Source organism: Excalfactoria chinensis, chromosome 2, assembly GCF_039878825.1.
Source record: "Excalfactoria chinensis isolate bCotChi1 chromosome 2, bCotChi1.hap2, whole genome shotgun sequence".
In the NCBI taxonomy this organism is placed as follows: domain Eukaryota; kingdom Metazoa; phylum Chordata; class Aves; order Galliformes; family Phasianidae; genus Excalfactoria; species Excalfactoria chinensis.
In genome coordinates, this window is record NC_092826.1 from 133,407,150 (window position 1) to 133,423,674 (window position 16,525).

Consider the following 16,525-nt stretch of genomic DNA (forward strand, 5'->3'; position numbering starts at 1 on the left):
TTAAAATCCAAAGTGGCACGAAGAGATTTTTTTCAAAGGTGATATTAATGGTGAGACAGAATGGATACTGCAAAGTGAAATTAGAAGCTGGTCTGATATTAGTGCAGTGAGGTGTGGCTTGTTCCTAAGTATGTACCCTCTACTGCTCCATTAGCATAAGAAAGCTGGGATGCAGAACCAAGGAGCTATCAAGGCAACTAGATAACCTGCTGCATCGTAGCCCCACTGTGTATTGACTGCAGGCAGTGTAGTGCAACAGGGAGCTTTCCTATAAAATAGACCCATTTTGGCCAGGAGTCCCAATGACACAAGTGCAAGCTGCAGTGGATATGATGAGAAGTAATTTGGGGCCTTATCCCATTGCTCATTTTCATGAAAATTAACGCTTGTAAAGAACATGCAGGATGCATAGATCATCCAGTGTGGATAAGACAGAAGGCGAGTTTGGTCCTCTTTCTGAAACACATCCTCTTTCAAGGGACCACTCATCCAGCATCACACTAATCACAAATGAAAAGGGACTCTCCAAAAAAGAAGCATAGTGTTCTTCATGAGTGTTAATGTACCCATTTCATGCTCCCACCCAAAAGGAGTTGCCTTTCTACAGAGGCCAGAAGGAATCAATATGCGGCTGCTTTTCTGCTTCCTTCATGCAGGAAGGTGCTCAGAGATCTGCCTGAGGCAGCCCTGCAGTTGTTTTAACATTGCAAGATTATCACAACGTGATTGGGTTGGGCCAAGATCCAACATACAAGAAAAGCTGTTGTAGATGTATCATTTTTCCTTGTCATACATATGATAGTCATGTTTCCAAACCCTGCAATTTCAAAATTGTTTAATTTTCATATAATGTTAATCATAGTCATTACACTACTCTATGTTATGTCTAAGGGGAAAAATGAGTGGGAAATTTTTTCTACATGAAAACACCAGATTGAGGTATACAGCAGACACATGAGCTTGTGTCTACAGTGATTTACCCGCTGACTGCTTCTTACATTTCAGATTTATTCTATCATTCTCTTAATTAGGCCTTAAATAATTTCAAACTTTGAGGTGGACTGTGGTTTTATTTCTAGCTGTGGTGTATGGAAGTGTGATTCATACTTGTGAATGAAAATAGATGAGGACAGATCTTCCCCAGTGTAAGCTGTCAGAGCTCTGGTGACTTGTGTTTTAGAGAGAAGACCAGAGAAGTGGCTCAGAGCTTTTGGTCAGGCTGTGTTACTTCTACGTGACAAAGATATCCGAAAAAAACCTCAGATTTCCAGGGCTGCGGCTTGGGCCTTTGTGTTGGTCTCTATTTACATCTTTTTTTTCCTAAGTATTATTTTTATGTTTTATTTTGTACATCTAACAGCAGAGAGCTGAAGAGGTAAAAGTGGAGAAATTCTCCCAAAGAAAGAGAGAGTAAATACCTCCTGCTGAAGAAACTAGGTGAGGAGGTGTGCTGAAGAAATGAGCACCCACTTTTACCAAGTCTTGCATTCCACTACCAAGTAACCCATTGCTCATCTATACAGTCAACAGAGAGCTCACCATTAGGCGACTTTAGCTTGTTAATCAACTAACCTTGATATCCAGGCACAAGTTCTTACCTATCCTGATTCCACATCTCTCCTTATCTTCACCCCATCTGTTTCAATCATAGAATCCTATGATGGCTTGGGTTTGAAGGGACCTTAAAGGTCATCCAGTTCCAACCCCCTTCTGAGGGCTGCTTGCCCACCACCAGGTCTGGCTGCCAAGGGCTCCATCTAACTTGGCCTTGAGCACCTCCAGAAATGGGGCATCCACAGCTTCTCTGGGTAGCAGTGCCAGGGCCTCCTCACCCTCTGAGTAGAGTTTCCTTCTAACTTCTAGCCTGAATTTCCCCCTTTTAGTTTAATGCCATTCCCCTTTATCATATCAGTGTTGGAGTCTTGGATTTATTCTTCTTTTTCCATGTCCTTAAGTTGAAGAAGCAACAAAAAGACAATTCTGACAGCCAAGAACCAGAGGCATATTGTGACTATAAAGGTATGGTGATTACATAAGTTAGTAAGTGGCAAAACATTCTAATAAAATATTTTGAGATTTCTCTTCAACATGGGACAAATTTGCAACACCTTGACAAATTAAATGCTATTGGAAAGAGGAAAAGTTATTTTGTTTGGCATTTATTAAACTGTAGGGCAAATGAAGGAAGAAGGGAGGAAAAAGGAAAAAAAGAATTAAAAATGGAGGAAGTAGGACTAAGCAGGAATGGGAAGACAACTGCAACTAGAAATTCAGAATTGAATTTCTAAGACTCCTTGCATCGAGAAAGTGAAAGAAATAAAACATGTCTATAAGATCCCACAGAACAAAACTTACATCAGTTTTCTTGTTTTTCCTTATTTTCAGGTTTGCTCTACCAAAAAGAAAATGGGAAAACTGTCTTTATTATCATTAATCTGGTTCCATTCATCCATGCTATTTATCTACAGAAGAGCCAGTAATGCAAAGGAAAGGCACAATACCTTTATGTTATTATCTTCTCTACATATGCAAGAGTTTATGAATAAACTATCAGCTTTCTTTGTGACCAGTTCTGAATTTTCTCCAAATTTGCATTGTTATTACTTGGAGCACCTTCCACTCTGACTGGCGTATTTTCCTCTGCTTCCATATGATCAAATTGCCTTATGCAGATGAACCTCCTTCTACTCCACCAAAATTTGTGAGGTTTTGCCAGTGAGGCAAAGGACGGAGGGGGCAGCCAAAGAATGGAGTAGGAAAATACATGAGATTGATGTTTTGCTACAGATTGGCACAAAGAAATGGAAATGAACCGACACAGCGCAGAAAATGAATTACTACAGCCTCAATTACTTTAAATTAAGAAAATTCTCAATTTGAAAATTTCTTATTTTAAGATGCAACATTTTATATTGCAACATATTCTCCCTATATGTGGGTTATGTCTGCAGTGTCTCATTTCAGACATTTTTCTTTCCATTCAACTTGTCAACTGCGATGTACATATGTATCCAAAATTATTCTTCCTCTCTGAGTAGCTTTTTCTGGTGCTTCTCATTTTCTGTGTGTTTTGTCACTCATGATTTTTGTCCTTCCCTTCTTCAAACAGGTGTTCGAATGAGAGATGTCAGCATTTAGCTTTTCTCTAGGGATGTACAATGGAACGAGATAAAATCAAAAGTTAGGTCATGTTACAATACATATTTGTTGAGGCAAAAACAAAAAAAAAACAACCCTCCATCTCTGAACGAGTGTGTATTTATGTATTTATTTTTAAGGTAATGACTCACTGCAGTTTTTAATGATGCATGAGTAATTCCTGAGAACCCATATTTAAATGTGAGGGAAATCTTGACATTTTTAAAGGGAATTCTCTTGTGTTGTTTCTATGGTAACTTTTCTAAAGAGATTATTTTTGTTTCAGTTGTTTTTTAATTGTGATCAACAGTAGAGTAATTACTATATTGAATGTAAATGAGGAGAAACTGTATATTTGCTATGCGCTCTTTTGAACATGCAGGATGCCAGGAGAGTGGTTGCTCCTTCCTTAAACCCTCAAATGGGGATCTAAAGGGCTTTCTGTGTTTCTTGGATTTATTTGGGTCTTGGGAAGCAATAAAATTGGGTGGGAGGCACAAGCATACAACAGGGAGCATGGTTAGTGGGGTTACAATAGGAACATTGGCATACAAAGCACTTCCTAGCAATGCAGGGTCAAATATTTATAGAAGGCAGAATAATCGGTCTCAAGACTTCTCTTAGTTCAAGGAAAAAAAAAAAAAAAAAAAAAGATTAAACATAATGACCTAAAGAGAATAACTTAGGAAAATGAAGACTTTAAGCAATGCCCTTGTATGTGCCTTTCTCTGCTGCATCTTCTCCACTTACTCAAATGGCTGAATTGCAGAATGTCTCCATTAATTATATTAATCATGTGGTTGTAATTTAAAAAAAAAAAAAAAGAAATTCAATATTAAGATATAATCTCTTTTTTCTCTCTCTCTCTCTCTTTTTTTCTTTTTTTTTTTTTTTTTTTTCACTGTGATCACTGAGATGTTTAAGGCCAGATTGGATGAGGTCTTGGGCAATCTGATCTAGTACTTGATCTAGAAGTTAGCAACCCTGCCTTTGGCAGAGGAGTTGGAACTTAATCCTTGACGTCCCTTCCAGCCCAAGCCATTCTGTGATACCATTATATGATTCTATGATTCAGTGTGCTTTTGTCTCTTAAGCAATGCTAGGTAGTATGAGAAGGTCTGAGCTTCAGTTGGGGCCCACATATCCTGGCTTTGAGATGTTTGATTGAGAGTTCTACCTTCATGCACAAAATGACTGATCTAAGCACCAAACATGCAGCTTTCTCCTGGGTGTGCTTGAAGTCCATTCTGAGACCCCCAAAGTGTTTTCAGGAGCACAAGAATGGGATCAAGGAAGCTGAAAGGACTGCCAAAGCAAGATTTTCCTTAAGTGCTCTTTCTCATTAATTTCCTTGAATTCATACAGAAACGTAATACATAAAAATTAGGAGTTTGAGAATGTATAATTCATAATGGAAAACTAAATTCCATATGTAGCTTGTGCAAGAACTCTTAAATTTTCCTAAGCTGTGCATTTGAAAGGGTTGTATCATTAGTATTGATTGACAATTTAATCAATTTGATATTGATTTAAGAGGAATCTTTGAGATTTGTTGGAAAGCTTTTTGAACAAAGATACCATGTATAGAATGGGTAGCTAGGAGGAGGCAAGATCTTTTCTTTTCAAAAGCCTGAGAAATCCATCACCCCATGCATGGAGTTCCCACTGAAGTCAGCTGGAGTTCCATCAACCACCCAGCTACAAACAGACACCAAGTACATAAATGAGAAAAATTATTATATTCCTGTCATACAGCCTTCTAGTAGTAAATGGGAAGACTACAGCTGATCCAATTTCAAATATTAAGCTTAAAAAGTATGTTCATGCTCAGCCTTTAATTCCTCCAATTATTGTTGTATATATATGCCTTATCTATTAGGGCAGATATTGTGCAGGAAAGTGATAAACAGAAGATCTTTTCAGAAGCTCTAATGTTCCTACTGCAATTAGCTTTGTACTGTCAGTGTCTGTCTCACCAAGCTCTTACAGGGCTCCTGTGTTCTTTGCCCTTCTGAAAATTCTGATGAAGTTATGGGAACCCACTGGTGAGTGTGTGGATATAGCCCTCGGTGCTCCTTTTAAAACCACTGCTTAAGGGTGAAAGCTCCTGTTTGTTTAATCAGCATTGTTGCTCTTCTTCCATCTGAGTTGGATGGGGCCCTGGGCAGCTCTGATCTAAAGGAGGGCAACCCTGCCCACAAGCAGGGGGGTTGGAATGGGATGATCTTAGTGGTCTCTTCCAACCCAAGCCATTCTTTGGTTGTACGAGTCTTCCATTTAAAACAATGAGTCTTCAGTGATGATCACTTCAAACACTGTGTGATCAAGTGTAGATGAAAGCCTGGCGAGCATACCTGTGTTTAGGGTGCATGGATGCACATCTGTTAGCAAAGCTGCAACTCTGCACTTTATTATTACTCTTTGTAGAATTTTAGATCTATGGAGCTTTGTTTTGAAATTAATTGAAAAAATCTAATGAATGTGTATGTGCATGGCTCATTACATGCAAAATGCAAACCATAGGATAAGTACTTTGTTAACCATCTTTATGACTCCCTGTGTAATGTGAAGGCACACATTTAATGCACATATCTTTAAAATGATTTTGTGATATACTTCTTTTGGCATGCTGCCACACATGATTAATTATCTAGGTTTTATAGCTAGTTACATGAACTGATATAGTCATTTTTCCATTTCTATAGCCAGAAAAGGCAAAAATTTGTCAATGCTCTTCAGTGCTCGTATGACTAAGAGAGGAAAAGGGTTTTTCTGAAAGTAATCCGGTCTGCCTCTCTTCCTATGTGGTTCAGGATCTTTCTCTTTTTTATCAGGTCTCTGGCACCTTTGACAAATTACCAGTTAAACAGCTCCAGAACTAGTATGACTTCCACCATTTCTATCTGTCTGCCATGTCTGAAAGCAGAAGTCCCTGATCAGGGACCCCAAAGCAGCACCAGCCAGAAATCTTAAATACAGTGGATACCTACTGGTGCACTGATTTGGTCTAACAGTGCTCTGACAGTTGTTAAAATAACATCATATACCAACCAAAAAGCCACCTGAATGTGTTTTCTAGGAGGCACTGCTGTGCTTTCCACAAAGACAGTCTTTTTTGTAGTCAGAAAGTCTGTGGAAGAAGAAACCCAACTGGAGTCTGTGAAGCATGTAAGAACTTAGAAACCCATCTACTTTAGGACTTTATTTGGAAAAGCATTTCCTTATTTCAAATTTGTAATGCAAACAATTTAAAACTAATATACGTTCTAATGTCAGGTTCAGGTAGGTTGCAGGTGATTATACCATCAGTATAATGAATAACAAATTTCTAACATAATCTGTGCTTGTCCTGAGGCTTAGAAGGTAAAATAAAAAGAGCAATACTTGTGTCAAATGCAGAAAAAAAGCATCTTGATTTCAGATCTCATTTGGATTTGCAGCACTGGCTACTGTTCCAAAAATTCTTTTTCACGTGTAAACAACACTAGTTTGTTTTCGTCTCAGGAAAGAGGGAATAAATAACCTTTTCACTACAGTATTAAAATAACACTCTAACAAAACTAATCTGCTTATGTTACAGTAGAGAAAACTGATACCTAACAGCTCTCTCAATTCTTGGCGTGTACTGTGGCGATGTGTAAAATAAGTTCAGCATTGCAGCGACTGCCACATTTGGTTATAACAAGATCCTGGTAGAGAATCCCGCATTTCTCATCATGTTTTACCACTAAACAGGTTTTGAATTGGCGCTTTTATAGGAGCTTCTTAATCAGGCTTTCATAATAACAGAGTTTAATCTCTCATGCTAAAACTCAAATTAATATTTTTATATTCTCTGGATGTAAACCTAATCACAACGCAATTAAGGCTTTGGTATTGCATGCATTTTTATGAAATATTGATTTATACGAAGCCTGACCCTGAAAACATTTACTGTTGTCTTCCAGTCATTATTCCCACTAGTTCTGTTGATTTATAAAGGATTTCTCAGGTTGGGGTTGGCAGGATTGGGCCCTGAGTGACAAAGGGGCTCAGTGTGCTCTGCAACAGCTAAAGGACGTGTTCCCAAACACCTGCTGCCACTCCCCAGCTATTCTAAAACTTTTTCTCCAATATTTAGTTTTCTTTCAGCTGCCACTCAAATATATGAAGGACAGAATTAGTACTGAAAAGGGGAGAATGACGCTATTTTTTGTTCACCTAGCTCCTAACAAGACTGCCTCCATCAGTTTATCTCTAGGAAGAGGTTCACCTGCACATCTAAACCACGCCTACCTTAATTAGATTGAATACTAAAACTCAGTTATCTATCCATTTGGTGATACTTTGTGGATAGCTAAGCATCTCGGACAAGAGGACAGAGGGATCTAATTTATTTGTTTTAACTTATTTGGAAAAGTACAATAGAAGTTGTGGATGCCCCATCCCTGGAGGCATTCAAGGCCAGGCTGGATGTGGCTCTGGGCAGCCTGGTCTGATAGTTGGTGACCCTCCACACAGCAGGGGGGTTGAAACCACTGTGGTCCTTTACAACCTGGGCCATTCTATCATTCTATGATTCTATGCAAAGGAAACCTTAGTTTGTTTACAAATGCCCATATGTGTATCCATTTTTAATGACTGAGCTCACCTTCCTGGAGCTGATTTCACTGATGGGAACCTCCAAACCTCCTCCACCTCTTTCCCAATTCAAAACAGACAGTCATAGGGACCAACGAGAGCAGAGAAAGAATCAATAGGAAAATCTGCATTCAAGTTTGTTTGATTTGATGAAGCATAAAACTATTTTATTTATTGAAATGATATTAATGTAATTAAATGAAAAATGCACTCTTTACTTAATTAATATTTTAAGCTGTCTCTGAAGAATAGTATGCAGCTCAAATTTAGTTGATCAGTTTAAAAATGTAAGGCTTTAATTAGACTCAAATCTTAGGCAGAATGAAATCATTTTCTTAATAAAGTTGAGGGCTCTAGAATTTGCCTGTAAGTGGGAAGTGGCTGCTGTTGATCTTCAGAGATGAACACAAAAATATAAGACAGACAACTTAGTGAAGCTTGGTAGTTTACATTCTTCTAAGTCCATGTTCGTGTTCCACGTTCAGAAAGTGAGTATTTGGGAAGGAGTTCTTTTTCATAGGAGTGAAGGAAACTTAACTTTGATGTTAAGATACACGTGCAGAAAATCTATGGGAAATCCTGTGCAACATTCTTGGGCTGGATTGTAACTATCCAGGCTCCAGAGTAGGTTAGGTAAAACTTTTTGACAAGATGGCAACAAAAGAACAGATGAGATTAAATGGCTTTTATCTTAATTATACATCCCTTAAAAGAATGAAAATCTGAGTTGTGCTGTACGTTGTGTAGACATTTGTAGAAGTAACTGAACTTAAAACAGTATGGGCAGATTCCCAACATGGCATCAGTCAGAAATCAAGGGCGGAAGGTCAGAAGACTTCTTGGCATCTGGACATGAAGAAGAGATTTTTATGGGGAATCCAAGCAAACATGGAGCATTGCTGCCTGTCAGACTGTGCAAACTGGAATTATGTTCCCAAATTACTTTCATTTCAATTGTAAAATCCACAGCAGGATCTTTCTGCTTAGGCATAGTTCAAATGCAGCTCTTTATTTTGAGTGAATGTTGCCGTGAACCCCCCCAAATCCCAGTATTTTACATGTGCTGAAAATAGTGGAAATGCCTCAAAGTCATTTTTACTTACAAATATTTTCCAGGAAAAAGGCACAAAACTTTCTAGAAATCCTCTATTGAAATGCCGCTGATTGGTTTTGTGTTGTTTTCCTGTTAATGAATGCATTGAATCATATTGGGTTGGGGGGAAAAAGGCATGTTTAGATGGCCTAAATGTAAGTTATTCAACTGAAAATGAGTTTACCAAGCACCAGTTAGCTGACCCTCAAATGAGGGCTGTGAGCAGCAATATGATGAGGGCTTCAAAAACATTATACAAGTTTTAAACCAGTAAACTATTCAACATCATTTATTTCAGCTGGCAGCACGTCTTGCATTTAGTGAACAGAACATTAACTAATCCGTTAAAATAATGTCTCCTCTGTGGTTTGACGCTGAAGTCTTTTCAAGTGTTGTATTTAGCAAGTGTTAACAGTCATGAAAACGATGTAAAAAATGAGAAGAATTTCAAATTTCACCCTAAATTCCTCAAAATGTCACTGTTGTGTAACAAAGAAATGTGTATTTGAAGTGGTATCATGCTGTCTCTTGGCCCTTTTGGTCAATGTCCTGCTCCACTAGTTTGTCTCCCAGCAGCCCTAGGAAGATGCAACATTCACCCAGCAAATGATAATTACAATATTTGTAAGTGAGAGATATAAACACTAAAGGGAATGGAAGTAGGTATCCGTTTGAGACACTTCATTGGGAGGATCAATATGCAAACACACGTGTCCTAATGAGATCTCCTGGTGGGTTCATTTATCTTCCAACCTGAGTAATACATGTTAGTGAGCAAACTGTGTGCTATGGAGGCAGGATGCTGGTGGAATGAGTGCCAGCAGCAGGGCAGTCACTGTGGCCATGCACCAAAAATGGAGCTGATTGGATACTGATGGATGCTGTGAGGGGGTTTCTGTGAGTAGGAGCTGGGGAGAAATGATAGGAGCGCTTGTTCTCCCCTAAAAATGTCATGGTCAGAACTTGTGTTCTGACAACATCTTACTAAACCTGAGATGGGAAGGACGATTGGGTGGGAGCGTGATGTGACAGCTCTCTTCTTTCTGGAAGTAGCAGAACAACGCTGTTGGCACTTCCCTGTAGGCTTCAGTGGGGTTGTGCTGGGGCAGGAGCAATGCTTCGGGGTCATGGGCTGCCTTCACCTTTCCTTGGCTCCCTAGGCAGGCCCTGTGGAAGGGCTCAGGAATAAGGAGCATTGTGAGGGATCGTTGTAAAAAATAATAATAATAATAATAAAGGAATGGAAAGAGGAAAAGGAAAAAGGGGAAACAAGGGAAAGGGAGGAGGAAAGGGAAAGATGCCCCAAAGGTTGCTGCAGTGTCACAGGAAAGGCTATGAAGAGCCCAAGCCCTGCAGGGAAGGCACAGTCCGCAACGGCCGCAGCGGGTCGGGCCCCCGACGGCTACCGGGGCTGCGGGAATGGGTAACCCGGCCCGGCAGCCTTCTTGCTCCCGGGGATTTGGGGCTCTCCTGACTCGGGCGGGTTTTCCCCGAGGGGGAGCGATCAGGGAAAGGGAAGTGGATCCCTCCCCCGGTCCCTGCCTGCCGCCTCCAGCTGTCGTGGCAAGGGGAAACAATGGGAAAGCGGATGGGGGCTTCGTCGGACTTGTCACCTGCAGGGGCCGCTTCGTTCTGCGGGAGAGGCCCCGCAGCTCGCCGCGCCCTCCTCGCTTCGTGCGGTATCGGGAACGGGGGCGGATAGAGGAAAGTTTGGACCTCCTGTGTTCGGCCCTGGGCTGTTTTCATTTTATTTTGTTAACGCAGGAAAGTCCTTTCAGGAAGAGACGTTGCGGGGTTCTTTCCCGTATTGTTATGCAAATGCTCTCATGCTCTTTAGGTTTGCTGTGCTGTCCTGATTTGATGATTTTATTTTTATCATTATTATTTGGCTCCTCCGTCATTGTTCTGCCCCCGCCGCTTCCATCTTGCGAGAGTGACACCAAAAAAAAAAAAATGACGGGAGGGGAGAACACGTTAAAAAAAATAATAAAAATAAAAAAATAATCCCACATCCACGACAGAAACCCCAAACAGCTTTTCCAAATGAGTGACACAGGCGGTGTCCATTCATCGCCTCACACCGGCGAAGGGTTTCTGAACAGCCCAGACCTCCTTAGCCAATTGCTGCCAGCAACATGTGGAGGGTAGGCATCGCTATAGCAACCGGTGGATGGGCCATGTGCGGCAGCCGGCAGGGGCTGCGAGCGGCCCGATATAAGGAGGGCAGCGTCGGGGCGCGCCGGCATCCTCCGCCCGCGCCCGCGCCCCGCGGGGCCGCTCGGGGCCGCCCGCTTCCCCCGGAGCGCTCGGAGCTGCGCTGAGCGCTCGTGGAGGCCTCCGCCGCCTTTGTCTGCGCGGAGGAGGAGGGGAGGAGAGGGGGCAGCGGGGGAGGACGGCCGGAGCCCGCCGAGGTGCGCCGAGCCCTCCGAGGGAGGAGCCGGTGGCGGCCCGCCGGCGGCAGCGCCATGGCAGCAGGTAAACGCGGAGCGGGGGGGAGCGCGGCGCGGGGTCTGCGGGCGGTGGGAGCCGCGCCGGGAGCGGGGATGGCGGCGAGGAGCGAGTGGGGCCGCTGCCAGCCCGCCCCGTCGGAGCCCGCTCGGCTCACGGGGGGGAGTGGGGGCGACTGGCGGGTCCCGGCGTTGGGACGGGGCGGCCGCTCCGCTGCGGGGCTCCGGCTGCGCTCCGAGAGCCGCTCGGAGGGCGCTTTTAGCTCATCTCTGAGCGATGTGCCTTCGGCATCGGCGTTAGGTCGGCGCTGGCGCAGCGGCTCGCGTTGCTCTTTGCCGGAGATATTTGACCGAGCTCCGCTGTCGATGACCGACCTCTTGGCTCGGTTTTGTGGCTTGGACCTTCTCTGTCCCTCTGCTTACGCGTTTTGCTCTGGCTGACAAAGCCCGGGCTAAGGAGGAAATGGGCGTCCCGGTGCTCCCGTTCTGCTGCTTTCCCCGCATCGCTCGGAGCTGGGAATGGAAGTTTCTTCACCCCGGCGTCTCCTCTCCACACCTCCGGCTTTGCCTTCCTCCTCCGCAGGCGTGGATGTGGCTGTCCTGTTTCCCACCTGCACATCTCAGCTGATGCTGTAGGCTTTTCGTGCTGTGCTTTAACTAATACTCAGAGCCTCGAGAAAACCTTGACGTTTACGATACGTTTCCTCTTTTGCAACCTTACACCACAAACTTCTTCGAGGTTCTCAGACCTCTGGGCATCTCAGCATCGCCTCGTAGTGGGACTCAGGACAATGCCTACCATCGTTTCTCGTAACTCTAACCAGAAACTTCACTTCTGTTTGCCTTTAGGAGGAAAATATCTACCATTGATCAAGGGATCTTTGAACTCGCTGAATTCTTGATTGTATTCAGTCATTGTTTGTGGCATTAATCCTACTAAAAGGTATAGAGACGCTCCAGAGTGCTTTGTGGTGTTGAAGGTTGCGGAAAGATCATTGTGCCCCCACCGATGAATAGATCTGTGGCTCTCGCAGTGACCTTTCTCAGTGATTTGAATAAGCTGCAGTTCCCAGAAATCCATCTGCCCATTGTGCCCGTCGATTTGTCTAATCTTCCCGACCCCTAGAAGAAGCCAAAAGCACCTTCCCCTCCGATTTCACCCTCTCGAGTGAAAGCATTACGTTGACCTCATTTCAGGTGATGAACTGACATCTGCTGAAAGCCATCCTGGCACCAGGCAAGCCGGGCAAGGGGGGGCGTTGTAAGGAGGGAGGCCAAGCAGCCCCACACACCTCTTCCTCACTTTACAGATATCCCCTTAAAGCACCAACAAGTAGCCTGGGCCGTGCAGCCTGGCAGTACGGTGCTGAACCAAAACCCATGTTGTGAGCATCCCTGTGCCCCACAGACCCACCTGGGTGAGGAGGGGCAGCCACAAAACTGAGGGAGCTGCTGCTTTCCCTTTGTTTTGCTTTCTTATTTTACAAAGGAAGATGGTATCTGTAGGTTTCCTAGGGACAGAGTGAGATAGCCAGGTTTGTCCTGATGCTGAGTGCGCCTCTGGGTTTCTGGTGACCTATCAAAGTTAAAGAGAATAGAGCATCTCATCCTCTATTCCCAGTCACCCTGCAGCAGGAATTCACTAGAAGTGGATTTAAGTTTAGATTTATTTAAACAAGCAGACATATATATGTGTGTGTATATATATATATATATATATATATATATATATATATATATATATATTTGAGTACATATAGTATATGCAGCCACACAGACCCCCACCCGTCCCTTTCTTCATGTTTCATCTATCAAGGAAATAACACACGTTCCCTTCTAGCACTGAGCCTATTAGCAAAGGGTCCTTTTAGAAAAACAAGAGAAGCTGGTGAGCTAGAACTTATTTTCTTGAAGTTCATTTCTAAGAGGAACGATTTTCTTGTAGAATTCTTTTCTTCTGCCCAGGCACTCTTTTCGCTCTTTGAATGGCAGATTTGCAAGTACAATTTCATCTGCACAGAGGAACAATAGCTTTCAGTTGCACAAAGGATTTCTCCCACCCTGAATCCAAACCACAATGCCTCTTGCTCTGATAATAGCTTCTGAAAAGATTTTGTAATGCACAGAATTAATACATGATTATTTCCGCCTCACTTCTCTCATTTATTAGATTCTATAGTGAATTCCAAATTAAAAATAGCACCTCTTGAGTTTTTTAACGTTCTGATATTTTGAAACAAATCATATTCTCAAGATGCTCCTTTTGCCCACGTTTACAAAGAAATCTGCTTCTTTTTAATTATTATTGCTTAGAAACCAATCTACCTGATAGCGATGTCATAATCAAGGCATGCACAAACTGCAAAACAAAAATGCAGTGTGAGCTTGATCCTAAATGAAGCACAGTGGTTTTGCCTTTACAACGTGGAGGCATGGCTGGGTGCAGCAGCTGAGCGTTGTCAGAAATACCTCCTTACACTGATAAAGTGGACCTCAAACCTCAAGTTCAGTGAGAGTTCTGCTTCAGCCTGGAGCAGAATCAGGCCCTGTGTCCTAAGGGCAATAACGGACTTAATTCTGCTGGGGCATCTGAAAGGTGAGCGCTCACACCCCTGCACGGAGCCCTCTCTACTGACACAAAGGCTTTCCCCTACTCTTCTTCCAACATAGGTGTGAGAACTTACTTACATGAAAGCCTCCATTAAATATTTACTGCCATTTGCCTGGGATTTGTTTGTGCTGAATCATGGGATGACGCCGCAGAATGGGACGCGGCGCTTTGATTCGAGCGGTGATTTGTGACTCCGGCGTTACGCTGCGCTATTGACTGCTTCACTTTGGGCTGTGTGTAGATGTGCTCTGCCAAGGGACTGGGAAAGCCAATGTGAGATCAGATCCCGTACATTTTTTCTCTCTTAAAATAATCACGATGACAGCAGGGCAACCCTTATGGAAGCGGTGTAGCTCCAGCAAGCACTGGTGAGTGTAGAGTCACAGGATGGAAGAGTGGAAGTGGTTGGTCAGTGTGATGCTCTGGGATGGGGTGAAGCTTTGTCATCTGAAATTTAGCATGGATTGGGCCATTGCAAAGCAAGCAAAGACCAAAGCCTGAATGTTTTGAGTTATTTTCTAAGCCGTCCGTTGAGGATCAGTGGTTTTGCCTTCATTGGGACTCATACTACATGTGTTTCCGAAAAGGAAATCATTCAGGGGGATGTCAATATATTCAGCTCTATAAAGTTTAAAAAATGCATAGTTACATGTAGCTGAGTTTAATATTTAATTATGTGTAATTTATGTGGTCTATTTATTTGTTGAGCCTTAGGGGAAAGAAAGGTGATTTGTTTTTCTTGTTATGCAACAGCTATTGTTCCCCTTCCACCCCAGGCGCACACCGTGGCAGCCGGAGAGAGCACAGGGAGAGGTGTTGTGCCTTAAAAGACATCCGACTGTAAATGTCAAATTCATAAATATTTAAACATTTTTCTTTCAATTTCGAGTCAAGTCTGACAGGACGCCTCTAATTAACCCTGGGCTCCGTTTCAGGCTGAGGCCTTATTGCGGGGAAAGAAGAATGAGAGCTTTGGTCGAGGGGAAATCTCAGTTCCTGACTGGGAGGGAGAGGAGGGACGGAAGGAGGGAGCTTGGAACGAGCTCGCTGGATTCATTTTTGCCCGTTTCATCGTTTGACGGTTGATGTGCTGGAAGGGCAGCGGGTCTGTGGGTTTGCATTGGGAGCACCGGGGACCTGAGGTTCTCCTGTCGGGACGCGTCCCGGGGCCGGGCCTCGTTGCAGACCCAGTCCTGAGATCCTCGACGGCGGAGATGTACGCGGGGCCCCGACTCCCAGGCTGCTCCTCCGCCCCGACCCCGGCGGCATAGAGGGGAGAGGAGACGGCGGCCGGGAGATGGGCTGACTTCTCCCGATGTGATGGGGCGGAGGTGCGGCTGCCGCTGCCCCAGCGCCTCTTCCCTCCTGGTCATTCCTGGCTGCTTCCCTAGGAAGACCTGTGTTTTGTTTTGTTTTGTTTTGATCTGGATTTTTTGCAAGCCTTTGGCCGTCTGATGCCCAGCACCACGGACGCTGCTCCATGGGCTCCCCATGGAAAACGCTCCCCGACGTGGTGCCGACAAAGCATCCTAACCCTAAACTCGCACCCCAAAACCCGGCAGTTTCCCCGCGTTTCCCGTTACGAGAAGCGGATCTCTGCCCACACCGCTTTGTTCCGGGCAGGCCGCCACTCGAGCTGCGAGAAGTTGGAAGCGGCACTCCCGTCACTATAACTACGGGAGTCGAGGGGAAAGCACGCTCCTTCTCTCCCCCGTGTTTACTCAGGGCGCTTGACAGCACTTTGCTCCCGTCATTTTCATTGTTTCCCTCGCACAGCCCTTTCCCCCTGGCGTTTGCGCGGCTCTTTCACACGGCGAAAGGCGAAGGAAAAAGCATTTAAAACCGCGGTGCTAAAAGCGGAGAAAGGGGAGATCTGTGAGCCGTGGGGTTGGAGAGCCGGGGCTACGCGGCGGGGACGCGCCTTCGGGGCTGGAGGGGGTGCGGGAGGGGGGCTGGGTGGCCCCAGGCATCGCGGGGGGCCCGAGCTGGGCTCGGGGGGGCTCCTCTGTGCCTCGCTATTGGGGGGCCGAGCGGAGCGGAGAGGCGGATTAACGTCCCGGGGCGCAGCCGTCGGGGAGGGGGCGGCGGCCCTTTAGCGGGGGCCGCCTATTGAGATGCAGATCGCGACCCCTGGCCCCGAGGGGACGGCGTCCCTTTCACTGAAATGCTAATGGCAGAGCGCGGCAGCGCCGCGCCTCACCGGGCCCCCGGGGTGATGCCGTCGGGTTTGCTCCCTCCCGGCTCGGCTTGCGAGCCCGCGGCGGCCGGGGCAGGTGGCCCGGGGTGGGGGGCGAGGGGAGGCGCCCCTGGAGCCCCCCGGGGAGGGGAGAGCGGCCCCGTCCCCCTGGTGGCTGGTGGGATTGGGAGGAGGGGCCGGGGGGCGGTGCGAGCAGAGCCGGGCTGAGCCGGGCCGGGCCGAGTGGGGTCCGCGCCCGCCCCCGGGGCTTCCCAGAGCCGGACGAGCATCCTCCGCTCCCAGCGTCCAGGAGAGAAAATCCGGGAGGCTCCTTGAAGCCGCATTTCCATTAACTCAGCCTCAGCCCCGGCTAATCCGCAGCACTGAAGGCAAGGAGGCTAATTAATGACAAGCTTTTACAGTCAAGACCAGCGATAATT

At 45.1% G+C, this 16,525-nt stretch overlaps 1 protein-coding gene across 2 annotated transcripts in view; it reads left to right on the forward strand.

Annotated features, from left to right (window-relative positions):
• The window catches only part of PTPRN2 (protein tyrosine phosphatase receptor type N2), a 620,737-nt gene that overhangs the window by 499,401 nt on the left and 104,811 nt on the right, over positions 1 to 16,525 (forward strand). The gene's annotated exons all lie outside the window — the stretch shown is intronic.